This window comes from Leucopleurus acutus (assembly GCF_964270905.1).
Source record: "Leucopleurus acutus genome assembly, chromosome: 8".
In the NCBI taxonomy this organism is placed as follows: Eukaryota; Metazoa; Chordata; class Mammalia; order Artiodactyla; family Delphinidae; genus Leucopleurus; species Leucopleurus acutus.
The window spans coordinates 33695884-33705874 of record NC_139151.1 but is presented as its reverse complement, the minus strand read 5'-3'; the positions used below and the strand labels follow the sequence as shown (position 1 = coordinate 33705874).

At 40.6% G+C, this 9991-nt stretch overlaps 1 pseudogene across 1 annotated transcript; it reads right to left on the bottom strand.

Annotated features, from left to right (window-relative positions):
* Window positions 1–7475: 7475 nt before the first annotated feature.
* On the bottom strand, window positions 7476–9701 carry LOC309964930 (elongation factor 1-alpha 2-like; annotated as a pseudogene). The gene is made up of 5 exons: window positions 9561–9701; window positions 9179–9368; window positions 8358–8641; window positions 8075–8262; window positions 7476–7783 (listed from the first exon to the last, which is right to left on the bottom strand). The product of its transcript is annotated as an elongation factor 1-alpha 2-like (transcript).
* Window positions 9702–9991: the final 290 nt, after the last annotated feature.

The window sequence follows — 9991 nt, the reverse complement described above, 5'->3', positions numbered from 1 at the left end:
TTGCACCCCTTCTACCATCTCATTGTGGTTTGTCCTTTGTCTTTGGATGTGGGGTATCTTTTTTGGTGAGTTCCAGTGTCTTCCTGTCAATGATGGTTCAGCAGTTAGTTGTGATTCTGGTGTTCTCACAAGAGGAAGTGAGAGCACGTCCTTCTACTCTGCCATCTTGACCCTCCTCCTCACCAGGAAATTTTATAAACTTCTCCTCTACAATGTCAATAAGATGCTTGTCATTTCTTTGCTTTTTGTAATGAATAATATGACTAAAAGCATTTTTCCTATCTCTTGCTCTATATGCAAATGTTTATTGTCTATCTAATATCCTGGTCACCTTGATTGCTGCTTCCTCATTTTCAGCTTTTCAGTATAATCCCCTATAGAATTAAATCATACCTTGATTTAATGGCTGTGAAATTTCCAAGACTGCTGAAAAGGTATACTGACTTAAAAGTAATATGCTGTAATTTCAACAAGGAAGACTTCTTAGAAAAGACTGTTGCCACCCTCAAAAGTCATTGATCAGCCATGGTTAATCATTAAGAATGGTGATATTTAACAGACTGAACTGAACTCTTCTGGGGAACTACAGAAATGTTCATGGGTCAGAACTCAATTCTGGTTTCAGATTTACATCAATAGCACTCAATTTTGAGTTCTGTAAATTCATAAGAAAATATACTTTCAGAGAGCAAATTGGTTCAAACATATCTCAGGGTTTTATCACATAGTCAGAAACTCCAGTGTAACCCAAGGATTCATAAACTTGGTCTGAAAAGTTTATGAAAACTATGTTTTCTTGATGAACAGAGATCTCCTTCAACTCTTTCAGATTTTCTTGAAAGTAAGTTATACTGTTTGGTAATTCAGAAATATCCAGAGGATTGCAAAATAATGTAATAGTATGTCTTTCATTCTTCAAAATCTGTAAGTAACTTCTGAACTTGTAACATTATATTTATCAAATAATTGTACATTAGTTCAAAATCCATGTTTCTTCAGGGGAGAAATGGAATTATCAAATGGAAACTTAGTCAACTGTCATTTGTGCAAATCTGCATGACCAATGTGTGTTTGAATACATGCACTTTCACAAATGTATTATCACTGCTCTTTTGTTCAAATGTAGCACATTAAGATATTTTATCAGTTAGCATGCTTTTGTTTGTAAATAAAAGAAAACGCAAATTACAATAATTTTAAAAATATAGAAAATTCATTATGTCACATAAATGGAATATAACAAGGCTCCAGAGTTGGTAAATTCTAGGCTTGATAACATTATCAAGGTCTTGAATTCTTTCCATTTGCCACTAGGCCATCCTCGGAGAACTGGCTTTGTCTTCAGTCAAGATCAGACAAAATAGTTGACACATTTCCAGGAATAGGAAACCCTGTTTCTTCCTAAGGATTTCTTTTTATGTAAGGAAACCTTTTGCAAAAAATGAACTACAACAACAAAAAACAACAACAAAATAAAACCAATAACACTCCCTTTTATATTTCATTGGTCAAAATTATATCACATGCCTATTGCTAGGACAAACACTGGCAAGTGACTGGCTTGGGCTAATTAGGATTTATCACTGAGTTGGGGCTAGGATCACCTTCCCTCAGCAAAAGTCTTGATTTCATTAATAAAAACAAAAAGTGAAAAAAGATTGTATGTCAGCTACAAGTGTCTTGAGCCAATTAAGATCTAAGTTGATACTTTCAAAGCAGCTTGCTTAATTTCCTTGACATTATTTATTTAGTAATGCTTATTGATGGCTACCTTGTACCATACTCTCTACTAACCATTTGACTTACCAATATGACTGCATTAAAATAAACCAAATACTTATACTCTGATTCAGCTACCTTCAGTTATACCATTAACTCCTTATGGTAATTGTAGAAATAGGAGGAAAAGTTACAATCTTGATTCTTTCCTTTCTCCCATGGGGGGTGGGGGTAAGTCTCACAGGCAGCAATCACAGTAAAACCTATGAGAATAATGCCAAGAAACCTAAAAAGAGAACTCTCCTCTGAAGAAAAACTCTCGAAACCTCTTTTAGTTTCCTTCTTTGCAGTTTCCCTATCTGTGGCAAGTGAACTGCTTTTTCTATGTTTCATTCAGAAGCTTCTAATTTCTTACCAGGTGGTTAGGTTGGACTAATTCATGCGAGCTGGCAAATCTTGTAAAACAGTTTTTGCCAAAGACCTCATACAAATCACAACATTGGTTTAGATGGACAGTATTTGACTGTAGGCTCCATAAGACATGCCTTTGGAACAGGGAAGAGAGCCTAGGGAAAGCCTACATCTACTGGCATTCTTCGGAAAGTAGAAAGAAAATATCCAAATCTTGCATAGCACTTTCTTGCAATTAAAAACACTAAACAGTTCTGTAACTCCCATAATTAGACTTGGCGTTTTACTTTTTCTCCTAAGATGTCAGAAAATCATGGAATCCCTGAGATCATCTGGAAAACACAGTATACAAAAAAAATATATGTATGACAAATGTTTTAATCTTCAAATAAACAAATTACATGCAAGCAATTCTAGAAGGAAAAACACACAAGCTGGCTCCAACTTTCCCAAACACCTGACAGTTTAACAAAGAATAAACACTGATAGATTATGCATTATAAAAAGATATTAATACTTCTGAGGAAATTCACAATTTACTAACATAATTTAGAAAATACCATTAAAACACTGTCTTCTACTAATACAGTAGAAATCTCTAGAAATATAAAAAAGAACAAGAGGACTTCCCTGATGGCACAGTGGTTAAGAATCTGCTTCCCGGATGGGTTTGAGCAGCCCTGGTCTGGGAAGATCCCACATGCTGCGGAGCAACTAAGCCTGTGCGCCACAACTACTGAGCCTGTGCTCTAGAGCCCATGAGCCACCAGTACTGAGCCCGCACATTGCAATTACTGAAGACCGTGCACCTAGAGCCCATGCTCCGCAACAAGAGAAGCCGCTGCAATGAGAAGCCTACGCACCACAGTGAAGAGTAGCCCCTGCTCACCACAACTAGAGAAAGCCCGCATGCAGCAATGAAGACCCAACGCAGACAAAAATACATAAATTAATTATTTAAAAAAAAAAAGAACAAGAAAGCTCTTTATGTCCTTGATATAAAATGGTCTCTGAAATATATAGCTAAATGGAGACGGGAGGAAAAGGATCAGTACAGTGTATATATTAGACCACCTTTTATGTAAAAAAGGTGGGATAAAAATAATCTGTATTTATCATTTCCTCATATAAACATAAAGAATTCTGAAGGGATAAAAAGGAAACTATGGACGGAGATAAGAGTAGAAGTATGGCAGAAGAAGAATAAGAAAAAAGAGACATTTTACGATATAATTTGTTATACTTTGTTGGAGTTTGTGTCATGTTAATAAACTACCTATTCATAAAAGTGGATTAGAAAATTCTTAGACTTCACCTTCCACAAAAATGGAGCAAATGTACATTTTGCTATCCTTTTCATTAAGTACAGCTAAAAACTCTGGATATTATATGCAAAATACAGGCATACCTTGGAGATATTATGGGTTCAGTTTCCAGACCACAGCAACAAAGTAAATATTTCAATAAAGTGAGTCACACAATTTTTTTGCCCAGTGAATATAAAAGTTATATTTATACTATACTTAGTCTATTAAGTGTGCAATAACATTGTCTAAACAGTGTACATACCTTAATTTAACAGCGAACTTTATTGCTAAAAAATGCTAGCAGCTGAGCCTTCAGCAAGTTGTAATCTTTCTGCTGGTGGTGGGTCTTTCCTTGATGCTGAGGGCTGCTGACTGATCACGGTGGTGTTTGCTGAAGGCTAGAGTGGCTGTGGCAGTTTCTAAAACTAAGACAGCAATGAAGTTTACTGCATTGATTGACTCTTCCTTTCACGATCAATGTCTCTGGAGCATACAGTGCTGCTTGATAACATTTTTCCCACAGTAGTACTTCTTTCAAAAATGGACTAAATTTTCTCAACCACTGCTTTATCAACTTAAGTTTATGTTATATTCTACATGCTTTGTTGTTATTTCAGCCATCCTCAGCATCTCACCAGGAATAGATTCTGTGTCAAGAAACCAGTTTCTTTACTCATCTATAACAAGCAACTCCACATTCGTTAAAGTTGTAACATGGGAATGCAGGAATCCATACAGTCACACCTTTAGATTCCAATTCTAATTCTAGTTCTCTTCTTATTTCTACAACATTTGCAGATACTTCCTTAACTGAATTCTTAAACTGCTCAAAGTCATGCATGACTACTGATTTATTTCTGGGCTCTCTGTTGTTCTACTGATCTAAGTGTCTGTTTTTATGCCAGTACTATACTGTTTTGATAACTATAGCTTTGTAATATCATATGAAATCAAGAAATGTGATGCTTCCAGCTTGTTCATCTTTCTCAAGATTGCTTTGGCTATTGGGGTCTCTTCTAATTATCTGTCTTTTCTAGAATTCCCCCTTCACTATCCAGTTGCTGTAGTCTCTTAAATTCTTTCTTCTAGTTCTTCAGTCTACAAGGACTATCTATGGGTTTTAATAAATACTTTTAGTAACAACACTAGGCACTGCCTGCACCCTCAGGTTACAAGTCATAAAATCAGGAAACTCACCATGGTAGTTTCCTTTGCCTTTGTCCAAGTGCTGATTTCCCTCTTCCTTTTGGTCACTCTCCAATAATTTCAGGTACATTTTTGTCTGTTTATTTGTTTTATTTTGTTTTGGTTTTGCACTGAGTTTATAGTTGGTATCCTCAGGAGACTCAGTAGGATAGAGGTGTATTTAGCTATCCTGGAAGTGGAGTTTCAAGGAATATTCTTTACTTAAAATTTAAAATAAAGTTTACTTAAAATTTTAGTATTTTTGATATCAAAGTACTAAAATATATTTAAATGAGAGATAATAGTTAATGTCTATTATTATCCAAAATCAAAGTCTTTTTTTTTTCCCTTCAAGACTTCGCTTGGACTTTTAGAATGAAAGATTATAGAACAGTTTCATAGTTTATCCTTTTCTGTAACTTATTAAATGCAATTTTCATTACTTGGTTTTATTCAGTGACTATTTTGCATGGGCATAGTTTTTGGCCATGGATATACATTGAAGGGTAAATTAGAATATCTACCCTTAAGAAGCTCTATTTAATAGAGGAGACCAAATACATCAACAAGTATTGTAACAGAGGTATTAACTGCTATATCATAGATAGTTCCAAAGTGCTTTGGGAACACATGGAAAGGTAAAATTAGCTTTGTAGAGTAGGTGTGGAGGGACCAAGGAAAATACTGTAGGAAAAGATAAAATTTATAAACTGAGCCTTGAAAGTTTATAAGAGCTCACAGGTAGTTCAAACAGCGTGATATATATATATATATATGTATATATGCATATGCATACATACTGAGGGTCAAAAGCAATGAATAGTTACCTTTTAATGATGCTGTGCACACTATGTAGCTATAAATTTAATTAATTTGATACCATAATTGACATTTCAGGAGAGAATGTGATTTCATTAGGGAAGGCAATGATTTCTTTAATTCACTTTGAAAAAACTTTTAATTTTGAAATATTATAGATTTATAGGAAGTTGCAAAGATAGTACAAAGAATTTCTATGTATTCTTCACCCATCTTCTCCCAATGGTCACATCACACATAATTATAGTACAATATAAAAACCAGGAATTTAATATTGGTATAATGTATGTGTATAGCTCTATGCTATTTTAACACAAGTATAGATTTGTGTAGCCACCACAGCATCAAGATAACAGAACCATTACGTCACCACAAAGACTTCCCTCATGCAACCCCTTTATTATCACATGCACTCGCCCCCTCCAACTATCCCTAACCTCTGAAATTCACTAATCTCTTTTCCATCTTTATAATTTTTTCATCTTGAGAATGTTATATAAGTAGAATCACCTCATGTGACCTTATGAGACTGGCTTTTTCACTCAGCACAATGCCCTTGAGATCCAACCAAGTTGTTGCGAGTACCTATATTTATTGCTGTATGTTTTTCTCTCAACATTACTCTAGCTGCATTCCTAAATGTTGATAAGTTGGGTTCTCATTTTCATTAAATTCAATATATATTTTTGTGTCCCTTTAGACTTCTTTCTGAACCCATGGATTATTTTGATTCCAAGTGTTTGTAGGTTTTCCTGTAACCTTTTTGTTACTGATATTGATTTAATTCCATTGTATTCAGAGAACATACTCTGTATGATTCCAATTCTTTTAAAATTTTTTGAGGTATCTTCTATGACTCAGGATAGGGTCTGTTTTGGTAGATGGTCCATGGGTGCTTGAAAAGAATATTTGTTCTTCTGTTGTTGGGTACAGTGTTCAATAAAGGTCTCTTAGCTCATGTTAGCTAATATCTTTGTTGAGTTCTTCTCTAGTCTTATTGATTTCTGTCTAATTGTTCCATCAATTACTGAGGGAGGGGGTTTAAAGTCTCTAACTATAACTGTGACTTGTCTATATCTCCTTTCATATCTATCAGTTTTTTAAAAAAAATTTGAAGTGTAGGTGATTTACAGTGTTGTGTTAGTTTCAGGTGTACAGCAAAGTGATTCAGATATATGTATATATATACATATATCTATGTATATATACTCTTTTTCAGATTCTTTTCCATTATAAGTGGGGAGGGGCATGCTGGGCAGGAACAGAATGGAGAGGAGGAGAGGACAGGAATAGATCTACAGATTTTCATACTAAGATGAAGGAAGTCAGACAGAGAAAAACAAACATCATATGACATTACTTACATGTGGAGTCTAAAAAAAATGATACAAATGAACTTATTTACAAAACAGAAACAGACTCACAGACATAGAAAACAAACTTATGGTTACCAAAGGGAAAAGTGGGGGTGGTGGGGGGGAATAAATTAGGTGTTTGGGGTTAACAGATACATACGACTATATAAAAAATAGATAAATAACAAAGGCCTACTGCATAGCACAGGGAACTATAGTCAATATATTGTAATAACCTGTAATGGAAAATAATCTGAAAAAGAATAGATATAGATATAGTTAGATAGGTATACAGAGAGAACTGAATCACTTTGCTGCACACCTAAACTAACACAACACTGTAAATCAATTATACTTTAGTTAAAAAAATACATATTAAAGAGAGGGTGGGTGAGAGGGACAGACATGGTAGTGTTGGACTAACCTATTGACACTATGCCATTGTAATATCATTTTACATTTGAAGGAAACAGGAGAAGGATGGGATAGAGCCCTGCGTAGGAAAACACTTCAAAGCCTATGGGCCTTAAAATAGAACTTTAGTTCCGTAGCATGTTGGGAACTTTAGTTAGCAGTATGTGGGATCTAGTTCCTTGACCAGGTATCCAACCAGACCCCCTACATTGGGAGCCTGAGCCTTAGCCACTGGACCACCAGGGAAGTCCCTCAGGACTAATTCCTAACAAGCACTTCCACCACTTAAGAGCGCCAAGGCCCTTGACTTCCCCAGGCGTTTAGCTGCACACAAAGCCTGTGGGCCTCCATCTGGGGGGTCGTTCTTGCTGTCTCTGGCCACGTTGCTGCGTCCTTCAGGGACATATTCTTCACGTTGAAGCCCACGTTGTCACCGGGCAGGGCCTCAGGCAGGGCCTCGTGGTGCATCTCCACAGACTTGACCTCAGTGGTGACATTGCTGGAGGAAAGATGACCACCATGCGGGTTTCAGGAAGCCGGTCTCCACACGGCCCACGAGCACAGTGCCGATACCTGTGCAATAGGAGAAGGGCAGGCAGTCACAACAATTCTAGACCCACCCAGTGAGAAATGGCTTCCTGGGAGATCCCTTGGTTCTTGGGATCAAGGACCAACGTTACCTGCAGCACTGGTAAGAAGCGCTGAATCCGATGACTGGCTATTTATGCTGTGTATCAGATAAACTGGAAGTGCTGGGGCCTTTGGCACTTTATCCCAGCTCACAAGTCAGGATCTGAACCCTGGCAAATCACACACCGGAGCTCATTCAACTCCATCATTCCTATAGAAGCCCTGTCACCTCACCTCCAATCTTGTACAAGTCTTGCAGAGGCAGCCTCAGGGGCTTGTTGACCGGGCAAGTGGGAGGGAGGATGGAGTCCAGAGCTTCCAGCAGAGTCACCCTGGTGGCGCTGCCCTCCTTTTGCTCAACCTTCCAGCCCTTGAATCAAGGCATATGTGGGGATGGGGATGCAGAGCAAAGAGAGGTGAGTCTGGGGCGTGGCTACCTGGGCTCCCACCCCAGGACCAGGACCAGGACCCGCGCCAGCTGCCCACCCGCCCGGCCGCCCGCAGACCCAGCCTGCACTCACGTTGGTGCTGGGCTCCAGCATGTCGCTGTGCCAGCCCTAGATGGTCACAAAGACCGCTGAGGCCGATCTTCTTGGTGTAGGCACTCACTTCCTTCGTGATCTCCTGGAGGTGCGCGGAGCTGTAGGCGGGCTCGGTGGAGTCCATCTTGTGGGGCACGATCAGCTGCTTCACGCCCAAGGTGAAGGCCAGCAGCCCATGCTTGAGGGTCTGCCCTTGCTTGGAGATGCCCGCCTAGAACTCGCCCAAGCAGCTGGCCATGATGAACACTGCGCAGTCAGCCTGCAGGACACAGACATCACGGGGTCAAGGGGTTAGTTAGAGGAGGGAGCGCCAGACCGGCTGGGAAGACGCTAGAGCTTCGGGCAGCCCCAAGCCCCTTGGTAAAGCTCCGGGAACGTATACAATGGCATGAGACCGTCTCCAGAAGTGGACAAATTCGTGGGTCCCTTGGTTGCTGCTGTGCACAGAGGTCCCACTTTCCAGTTAATCTCTCACCCAGTACCACACATGAGGTTTTAGCTCCTTCCTCCCGGACCCCAAGTGACCTACTTGTCTGGGTGTCAGAAAACCTGGTCCCTGCCCCAGCCTGAAAGGGGGACGGTGTCTGAGCCTCCTCATTAGAATCTGTCCTCCTCCAGTTCTTTCAGAATTGATGATTGGTATGGGGTGAGGAAAACCTTCTAAGGCTTATGATACTGACCTTCCCCAAGTCCCAGAAATAAAGCCTAAGTTTCCTCCCCTTCCGAACCTCTCCTCCCTCCCTCCACCGCCCCTCCCCCCCCATAGGGAGGCCCCTGGGAACATGGGCTACTTTACCTGGGTGGTGCCCGTGATCATGTTCTTGATGAAGTCCCTGTGGTCTGGGGCATCAGTGATGGTGATGTAGTACTTGCTGGTCTCAGAATTTCACAGGGAGATGTCGATGGCGTTGCCACTGCTCTCTCTCTGCCTTCTCTGCCTTCAGTTTGTCCCGCACCCAGGTGTACTTGAAGGAGCACTTGCCCGTCTACAGAGGGATGGCAGTGAGTAGAGCATCATCGACGGTGAGCAGAGGGGTCTAGCCTGGCGACTTCAGCGGTGCCTTAGACCCAACAGCGCACCCTGCTGTCCATGCTCTGCCACCAGACCCACCCAGGAGCTGGACATCCTTCCTCCAGCTCCCCGCCAGTCCTAGACACAGACACCACGGGTGCATTACCTCCACTGCCTCCTGCTCAAACTTCTCGATGGTCCTCTTGTCGATCCCTCCACACTTGTAGATGAGATGCCCGGCGGTGGTGGTGGAGTTGCCAGAGTCCACATGGCTGATGATAGTGATATGGGTCTTCTCTTCGCCCATGGTGGCGGGTTCCTTCCTTCAGTCACTGTTAGACTGGAGCACAGGGTGGGTGAGGCCAAAGCATTCCAGGCAGACCCCTGTGTCTCCTCTCCTCCCCTCCACCTTGTTCTTGCCAAGCACCCCCCTCCCCACTTCATGGCCTAGCCCAGAGCCTAGGACATGTCAACTAGGGTAGTGTCAACACTACTAGGGTAGTGTCAACTGAAAAGTAAAACCAACTTGCCAGGCTCACACCCCGGTAAGGGTCAGGGTCCCAGGGGCATAGCTGGTACTTCCAAGTACATAGTCCT